Genomic DNA, 9937 nt, shown 5'->3' on the forward strand with positions numbered 1-9937 from the left:
TTGGAAAGTCTCCATCAGATTAAATTTCCCATATCCTCAAAATGACAGGAGTGGGTTCATTGGTATGCTTGGAGGAAAGGGGTCTTACACACCACCACTGTGCTGGGGACTTTCATTTATTCAACATTCAGTAAATAGTTACTGAGTTTCTACTGTGGGCTGGATAGGATACAGCAGTGAGTAATCAAAGTCACTGCCCACCTGGGTCTTACATTCTAATGGGAGGGGGCATGTATAGACAACGAACCAAGCTAAGTAACTAATAGAGAGTATTTTATACAATGCTAACTTTCATAAGGAAAATTAAGTTAAAAAGTGAGGATTGGGATAGTTAGGGAGTTTGGGATTGACATGTACACACTGCTATGTTTAAAATGGCTAACCAACAAGGACCTCCTGTATAGCCCAGGGAACTCAGTGCTGTAACTCAATATTATGTAACAACTTAAATGGGAAAAGAATTTGAAAAAGAATATATACATGTATAATTGAATCACTTTGCTGTACAGCTAACACAACGTTGTTAATCAACTATACTCCAATATAAAATAAAAAGTTAAAAAAATGTGAGGATTGGAAGTGCCGATACAATCACTCTGGGAGAAAGGTATTCTTATTTTATTAATTTTTCAAGTGAGAAAACTGAGGCCAAGAGGAGTTAATTTCCTGAGGTCACACTGCTGAGTGGTAGATCTTCAACTGCAATCCAGGTTTGTTTGAAGAAAGCTCATTCTCTCTCTCTTTTTTTAAAGTGCCAACTTTTTATTTTAGAGTAAAAGACATTAAAAACAAAACCACCGTCTGTTGTACCATCATTCTATAAAATTAATAATTAAAAATCTTTAATGTTGTATTGCTCATTCTCTTCTTTATTGCCTTAGCTTCATGTTGAAACAAAGGAAGTCAGGAAAATATAAGACAATCTGTTATTGAGGAGTCTTTTCTAATTGTCTAGTGGGCCGTGACAGAACTCTTTAGCATGTGGTGATGGAGAATTTATGTAGAATATATGGTTCAGTTAAGAAATGCTCTTTCTCCTGCTAAGAGCAAAAATGTTTTTGAGGTCAGCATTTCAGCCTTAGAGCTGAAGATGAGCTAGAATGAAAATTCAAAAAATTTAATTTAAGAAAATAATTTGTATTTCCATCGTGTGCAAACCCATGGGAGAGCTTACATTAGGTTCTGCACTTTGCTGTTGACAAGCATTGTTACGAATCAGCAGCCCATTTCCAGCATTGTGGTAATCATTTGATCTTTTATTAAAGAACAGTCTTCCAAAAATATTAATTTAAAAATTAATGTCAACACTCTCTGACATTCCATCCCCGAATGCTGAAGAAGAAAAAAGTTTTAGAGTTTTTTAATAATCTTGGTAAATATTATTTGAACTTTACTTCAAGCCAAAACAAGTTTCATGGGGAAAAAAAAATCCTTTCTTCAGCCATGGGCAATAAATTTGGCCAGGAGGGCCTGGAAGCAAGAAACTGAACACGCGAAATACCAAGTGGGCATTCATACTCACGAACACCATGATTTTCCGAGACAGTGATTTTATTCCCCTAAAATAAGAAATGTTTTCAAGAAAATCCTCAATTCTTGTCCATCATCTCTTTATCTCCCCAGTGGGTGTGTGGATACACCTCATGGGCTTTATTTTATTTTTTTTTCAATACCCAGTGGTTAATTAAAAAAACCCACTGACTGGACACATTATCCAGTGTTCTTCATGTTTGGTGGAAAGAGGAAAAAAATAGGAGGCTAATGATTCACTCAAAATCCAAACATCTCTCTCCAAGATCAAGGTTTTTTAAGGATTAAGGGGTGTGTGTGCATGCGCATGTGGGCACATGTGTGTGTTTGCAGTGACTGGTGTGTCAACGAAGCTTTCCCTCCTTTCCTATAAATGGAGCTTTACTTTTCATTTCTTTTCATTGTGCTTATGAGGAAGATATCTCAGGGCTTGAAGTAGCAGGAAGGATTCCAAGTGGTTCTTCCCCACCAAGAGAATGTGTTTACTTTCTCTTATTTAGTAGTTGCTTGCGTCAGTGGAGGAGAAGGGAAGACAGAGAAACAAAAACAAAGAAAGGGGGGAAGACAGTGGAAGGGGGAAAGGAAAAGCAGTGGGGGGTCCTGGGGGTTCTAGATTGGCTCAGAAGCGGAGAAGAATGAAAACTTCTTGAGGAACTGGACAGTAATCTCTCAACCCCAGGCTTCAGGTAAACCTGATGCAAGAAAATAAGGTATAGATGGTGAAATGAATTTAGCCCATTACTTGGTAAAGAAGAAAACAAACAACTTTTGTTTTCTCACATAGCAGAAGTTGGATCTATTCACTGTAAAGCTTGGGAGGAGAAGCCATTTAACCTGGCTTCAATCTGACTCTGCTGCTCTCTAGCTGGTGACCTTGGCCAAGCCACTAGGAATCCTCCAACTACAACATGCTGACAGTAATATTCCTTTTCATTCCTAACTCATAGAGTTGCCCAGAGGATCCAATGAAATAATTTATTACATATGCATTCTCTCATTCTATGAGATTTGTTGAGTATCTTCTATGAAGAAATGGACAAACACTTGCTTCATGAAGCTTACGTTCTAGGTACATTATAAATATATTTCAGAATTTGCTGTAATATATGAAATATACATACACACATATACATATCATTCTGTGCATATTATAATATACAGAAACATATTTACTTTGTTATGTAAAGATAGTTATTATGTTACTCTCACATGTGATAGAAGTTCATAAAAGCACCTTCTGGTGGGTCACATACTATATATATTTGTGTGTAGATGTGGGAATTAAAAGTTTAATTGAGCACACTTGTGGACGATTGGCCTGCCTCTTCCCTGACAGTTGGCCTCATCTAGCTTTATCTCTATTCATTTAGGTTTTCCAACACATAACTGGTGCTGCAAGAAAAAGAACACCTTAAAAAAAGAGCTGGGACTTTGCCAAGTAACCGAAGCAAAAGATATTAACTGCTTCCGTCAGTTTGGACAGGACATTCACACCCAGCTAGGCTCACTGCTCTCAGACTCACAGAGTGGGGGGCGGTAGACTACTTTTCTTTAGCTGGAACAATACAACCCCTTCCTCAAAGGTCAGAAAACCATTGCTTCAATTGTTAATATCTGAATAAATTGTATTCAGATTTGCTCTTGCTTGAAAAAGCAGAGTTTCTGGAAGAGGATCAAGATTCTTTTTTAGCCTTCTTGCCTCCCATCCTTACCTAGTTCAGTTTTGTTCAGATAGTTTACCACAAGGTAGAGGCAGCCAAGGTCAGGGTTAATGGAAGTTCATCTACCTCCAGAATAGTCACCCTGGGCCCTAACCAGTCCCAGCTGTTGAGAGCGATAAGCTTGAGGATGGGAGAGATGATAGTGTCAGGGATGGAGATTTGGCAAATGGAAAACAGTTCTGTAAATTATTATTACTTCTATTTTATAAAAAGGAAGATGAAAGTCCTGGTTCAAAATCTTAGAGGGGTAAAAAAAAAAAATCTTAGAGGGGTGATTGCCAAGAGATATGTTCTTATAATAATATTTATTATTTTTTTCTAAGTTCTATTCCTGGAAGTTGTGGTGTGGCTCCATGGTACTTGTTGCATGACTTTGTAAGTTTGCTCTCTGAAAGTATTTTCTACCCATCCAATTTCCACTGCCACATCTCTCCCTGGACACCAAAGAGAGAAAATCAACATGTAAAACTGTAGAAATGGAATGAATAGAATGAAGTAAGCATTGATTTTATTTCATTCTGTTTAATTCCATCTGCAGCACTACTACTAATTGTGACAATAATTTGTACCATTTAGTGATCGCTATATACCAGACATTTGCTAATTGCATAACACATATTATTTAAATTAGTTCACCCAACAACCTCATGAGCTAGATTTGATTATTAGTCCCACTTTACAATTGAGGGAACAAGTCTAAAGAATTGAGTAGCTTGTCCAAGTCACCCAGCAGGAGAATGTGAAAGCCAGGATTTGAAATCATGACTTCATTCCATGTTTTCAATCCTTCACCATTCTGCCGTGCCTTAGATGTTCTCTTCAGCTTCTTTCCTGGCTTTGCATGACTCTTCTTCATTTTCTTCCCTCCACCCCACTCCCCATCTCTAGTCCTTCATTCCCATCAGGTAATTAAAGAAACCAAATGGTAACATTTAAAAACAACAACCAAAAAAAAAGTAAACTCTAAGAAAACACAGAACATTACTATTTTTTCTCACTCTTCTGTGTTTGGAAACACGTGTTGGTTTCATGATGGCTTGGGAGCAGAGCCAGTCTTTTCCTTCAGGTAGTCTGCACCAAGTCTTGTGCAGGTCTAAGTGATAGCATTTCTTGGGCACCCTCAAAGCAGGTTTCAGGCATGGCAGATAACTTGCATTTTATTAGAGGGCTGGTTTCTAAAGCCTTCACCCTTCCCAAGAGCAGCACAAGACAACTACAGGCCGTTGGTGGTCTGTGGCGACCAGAGTGACAGGGTTCCTTGCTACTCCCCAAGAAGAAAGGCAGCAAGTATCTGAAGACTTCCATGAAAAAATTTCAAACTTGATTAAATAAGTAGAAAACAAAGAGGTGAGTTAGAAAGGTTTACAAAAGTAAAAAGAGCAAATATAAATAACTCTGAAAGAAAGGAATAGAGTGCCCCAAAGAAAACCCTCCATATTTATTATGAATAGTGTCTCAAGTATTTTTTAAAAGCAGTGGTTCCATTGGGTTGGAGTGCTTCATCTTGTTCCATTGGAATTGGGGTGGTCTGAGAAAGGAAAGGGCCTCCACATTTCAAAGCTGGATGGGGGTATAAAGAGCATAGCTCCAGTTGAGGGAACAAGCAAAAACAACATGGATTTATAATGCGCTAATCCTACATAGAGACCCTACCCAGATGCCAGGCCTGAATTAAATTAGGATGGAAAGTTTTGGTCTGTTCCACTCACTGCAACTCATCTGTGTGGGGCATTTAAAGTATATATGTCTGGCAGGTGTATTGGGACTATTATTAAGTTATTTGGTGAATATATAAAATCTATTTATAAAATACTAATACTTAATATTTTTGCCAGTAATTCACATGGCCATGGAGACATGGTGTTATATCCTTTACAAGGTCTTTCCCCTCACAGGCTCAGCCACAGGTCTCTCCACATGTGTACAACGGCCTCCAGACTCCACCGTATGAGTCTGTTCCTTCTCACCTGCATAGTGCTTTGGCCAACCTCTGTTTTAGGTTCTTGTCTTACTCTCCAACTTGGTGTTGATGCTTTGGACTTTCTCTTGCTTTCTGGACCATCTTCACTTAGAGAAAACTCTTCAGTTACCATATTCTTTGTGCCTTGCAGCTGAAGGTCAGTTCTGCCTACTCCCAAGATCAACCAAAGTCCCATAGATCCAGATCTAAAGCAGAAGCCTGGCCTGTCTCCCCAGCTCAAATAGGGGAAGAACCTGCACCATTACACAATGCTTAAAACAGGTAGTTTGTATGACAGTTCTGTGTATTGATATATGCCCAATTTCCATCTGTTTCTTACCTACAAATTCAGGGTGGGCCCAAGAATCCCCTTACTCCCTAAAATTATAGATAGAGTCCTTTTTTCTTTCTTCTCCATCATCTTCACTTTTTTTCCCCATTGCATAGCAATTTCATTAGTCTGGATTCAATCTGAGGAGATATCTGGTATTGTGTCTTGGTTTTGGGAAGGAGAAAAAGAAGTGTGAGAAACAGTTTCTCTCAAATGCAGCCCTCTCAGTAGTGTACTTTCCACGCCAGAGGCAGATTCGTCTCCATACTATCAGCGTGTGAACCAGAATAACATCTTCCCACGACTGAGTGTTAGTAAGTTTCTAATTTACTGAGTCACCACCAGTAATAATACTTCACTTCATATGTGATGTTCTTACTTAAGGACACAGAGGATGCTAAAGATTGTTGCCAAGTAGCTTCTGAGCACTTGAGCACTTCCCATAATACTCAACGGTGGGCACACTGCAAGTATTCAGAAAATGTCGACCTCTTTCTTTTTTTTTTTTTTTAACATCTCTATTGGAGTTTAATTGCTTTACAATGGTGTGTTAGTTTCTGCTGTATAACAAAGTGAATCAGCTATACATACACATGTATCCCCATATCCCCTCTTGTGTCTCCCTCCCATCCTCCCTTTCCCACCCCTCTAGGTTGACCCCCTTTCTTGTCTTTCATTTATCTTTTTCTTATTTTCTCATTGCTGGGTGGTGAGAATCAAAAGGAATATTTTGAGTGTGTATGTTGGAGGGGGAGTACAGGAGATGGAGGTGGTTAATAAGGGAAGACTAGCCCTTCCAAGTGTTAAACAGATTTTAAAACAAACATAATTAAGACATTGTGGACCTTCAAGAACATGCAAATCACTGGAACAAAGGAATGGCCCAGAAATTAGTCAAACACAGTTCAATAGAGAAAAAAATAGTCTTTTTAGCTAATGGTTCTGAGGCAACTGGATATCAACATGCAAAAGAAGGAAGTAGGACTGGTACCTCACACTCTATATAAAAATTAACTCAAAATAGAACTTAGACCCGAATGAAAGGACTAAACCTATAGAACTCTTAGAAGAAAACATAGGAATAATCTTTGTCACCTTGGATTAGGCAATAGTTTTCTAGAAATGACACTGAAAGCACAAGAATTAAAGAAAAAAATAGGTAAATTTGTTTTCATTAGAACAAAAAAAACTTTTGTGCTTCAGAAAACACCATCAAGAAGGTGAAAAGACAACCTATAAACTGGGAGGAAATACTGGCAAATCATTTACCTAATAAGGACTTGTAGACAGAATATGTAAGTAAATCTTCCGACTCAAATACAAAAAGACAAATAACCCAACTGAAAAATAAGTAGAGGATTTGCATAGACATTTCTCCAAAGAAGATATACAAATGGTCAATAAGCACATTAAAATATGTTCACCATCATTAGTCATTACAGAAGTACAAATCAAAAACACAATGAAATGCCACTTCACACCCACTTACATGAGTATAATAAAAATGACAGGGGGCTTCCCTGGTGGCACAGTGGTTGGGAGTCCACCTGCCGATGCAGGGGACACGGGTTCATGCCCCGGTCTGGGAAGATCCCACATGCCGCAGAGCGGCTGGGCCCGTGAGCCATGGCACTGAGCCTGCGCATCCGGAGTCTGTGTTCCACAACGGGAGAGGGCACAACAGTGAGAAGCCCACGTACCGCAAAAAAGAAAAAAAATGACAGACCATAATAAATGTTGATGAGGATGTGGAGAAATTGGAACTCTTCCAGATTGGTGGTGGGAATGCAAAATTGTGCTGTTGCTTTGGTACACAGTTTTGCAGTTTGTTGAAGAGTTAAACTGAGTTACCATATGACCCAGACATTCCACTCCTAGGTATATACCCAAGAGAAAAAAAAACATATATATGTCCACACAAAAACTTGCACATGAATGTTCATAGTTACATTATTCATAATAAAACAAAAGTGGAAATAACCCAAATGTTCAACAACCAATAAATGGATAAACAAAATGTGGTATATCCATACATTAGAACATTATTTGGCCATAGAATAGAATGTACTATCGGTACATGTGACAACATGAATGAACATTGAAAACAAGTGAAATAAATCAATCATAAAAGGCCACATATTATATGATTCTATTTACGTGAAATGTCCAGAATAAGGAAATTCATAGAGACAGAAAGTAGATTAGTGGCTACCCAAGGCTGGGGGAGGGGAGGACAAGCAGTCCTGCTAACAAGTGGGTGGTCTCTTTCGGGGCTGATGAAAATGTTTTGGAATTAGGTGGTCACAGTTGCACAACTTTGTGAATACACGAAAACCACTGAATTGTGCACTTCAGTGTGAATTATGTCTCAATAAACTTGTTATTAAAAATTAACTAGTTTATATAAATGACTTTAATATATAATTGAGTCATTACAGAACAATAAGGAAAGGAGTTTCAGTAAATAGTATTGAGACTATCTACAATTTTGAAAAAGTACAAAATTTACATCTATACTGCTTCAAAGTAAATTTCAGAGGGATTAAAGATTTAAATATTAAAATAAAATCATAGAAAAAGCAAAACAAGAAGGTAGAAATAAATATTTATTAGGTATTTATACATGGAAATAAAATAAATTTCTAAGCTTAGAAACAACAGAAGAAACCACAAATTAAATGCTCAACATAAAATGGCCACATTAAAAATAAATGTGTAAAAATTAAGAACTATATGATATAAATTTAAAAAACACTAATAGAAAGGGAAATAGATTAGCAAAGAACATATTGCAAAGATATGACTGACAAAGGTTAATACCTTTACTCCAGAAAAAATTAAGTAGTTTTATAAGATATAAAAATAAAAATAGGGCTGAGGATACAAACAAATAACTCACAAAAGAGGAAGTCACACAGTTCAAGGCAGGATAAAAGTTCTGTAATCACGTTTATTGTAAAAAGATTATGTGCTACGGCCTGCAGAGAAAGGAAATAACCATTCAGTTCGGAGGAAAGAAATAGTAAGGGGTAATGTAATTAAAATGTGGAAAAATACTCATCCGTGCATATAATCAAAGATGTGTAATTTAAAAACAAATACCGTGTATTAACGCATGTATGTAGAATCTAGAAAAATGGTACAGATGAACTGGTTTGCAAGAAAGAAATAGAGACACAGATGTAGAGAACAAACGTATGGACACCAAGGTGGGAAAGCGGAGGGAGGGGTGGTGGTGGGATGAATTGGGAGATTGGGATTGTCATATATACACTAATATGCATAAAATAGATAACTAATAAGAACCTGCTGTATAAAAAATAAATAAAATAAAATTCAAAAAACAATAGCAATTACCCTTTCTTCCTCTATCCAATTAGCAGACATTTAAATTCTTGAAGACGGTGTGAAGGAAAAGTGAAAGTGATATATTCTCGAACATAGACAATGTAGTGTCATGAAAATATCACTCCTTGTTTTGGAATAAGGCAGAATTAACATCAAATGATAATTCTGTCACTTATAAGCTGTGTGATCTTGGGTAACTAATACAATCTCTGAATCTATATTATTAACCATAAAATGGTGATAACTCCCACCTTGTAGCATTGATATGAGGACTAACGATATGTGCAAAGAATCCAGCTGAGTGCTTGGCATATAATAACAATAATTATTCTAACATTACAGTTGATCATGTAAATTAATAAGAAAGAAATTTAGCAACTAATATCAAGAATCATAATATGCTCATATTAATTTATCAACTAATTTTACTTCTGACAACATAAATTCTAGGGAAATCATCACTAAGAACAAAGAGGGAAAAACTATAAGCACACACCTACTTTCATGGCATTATCTAAAACAGGAAATAATGTCCCATAATAGAGGAATGGTTAAGTCAGTTATGATGCTACCACTCACTGGGTGAAAGGATGTTGTGGCTGCCACAAAGAATGATAAATGTGAAGACTATGTAGCTTTCTTTTTTAAAAAATTGATACTTCTGTTCACCAAAGGACATAATCAACAATGAAAAGGTAACCTATGGAATGGGAGAAAATACTTAAAATCATGTATCTGATAAAGGATTAATTTCCAGAATATATCAAGAACCTCTAAAACGCAACAACAACAGAAAGACAAATGACCTGATTAAAAAATGGGCGAAGGATTGGAATAGGCATTTCTCCAAAGATGATATACAGACGGCCAACAAACATGTGAAAAGATGCTCAACATTTCTAATCATCAGGGAAATGCAAATAAAAACCACAATGACATATGAGTTTATATCTGCCAGAATGACTATCATCAAAAACACAAGAGATAAGTGCTGGGGAGGATGTGGAGAAATTGGAACATTTGTGCACTGTTGGTGGGAACGTAAAA

The sequence above is a fragment of the Pseudorca crassidens genome, chromosome 11 (assembly GCF_039906515.1).
Source record: "Pseudorca crassidens isolate mPseCra1 chromosome 11, mPseCra1.hap1, whole genome shotgun sequence".
In the NCBI taxonomy this organism is placed as follows: domain Eukaryota; kingdom Metazoa; phylum Chordata; class Mammalia; order Artiodactyla; family Delphinidae; genus Pseudorca; species Pseudorca crassidens.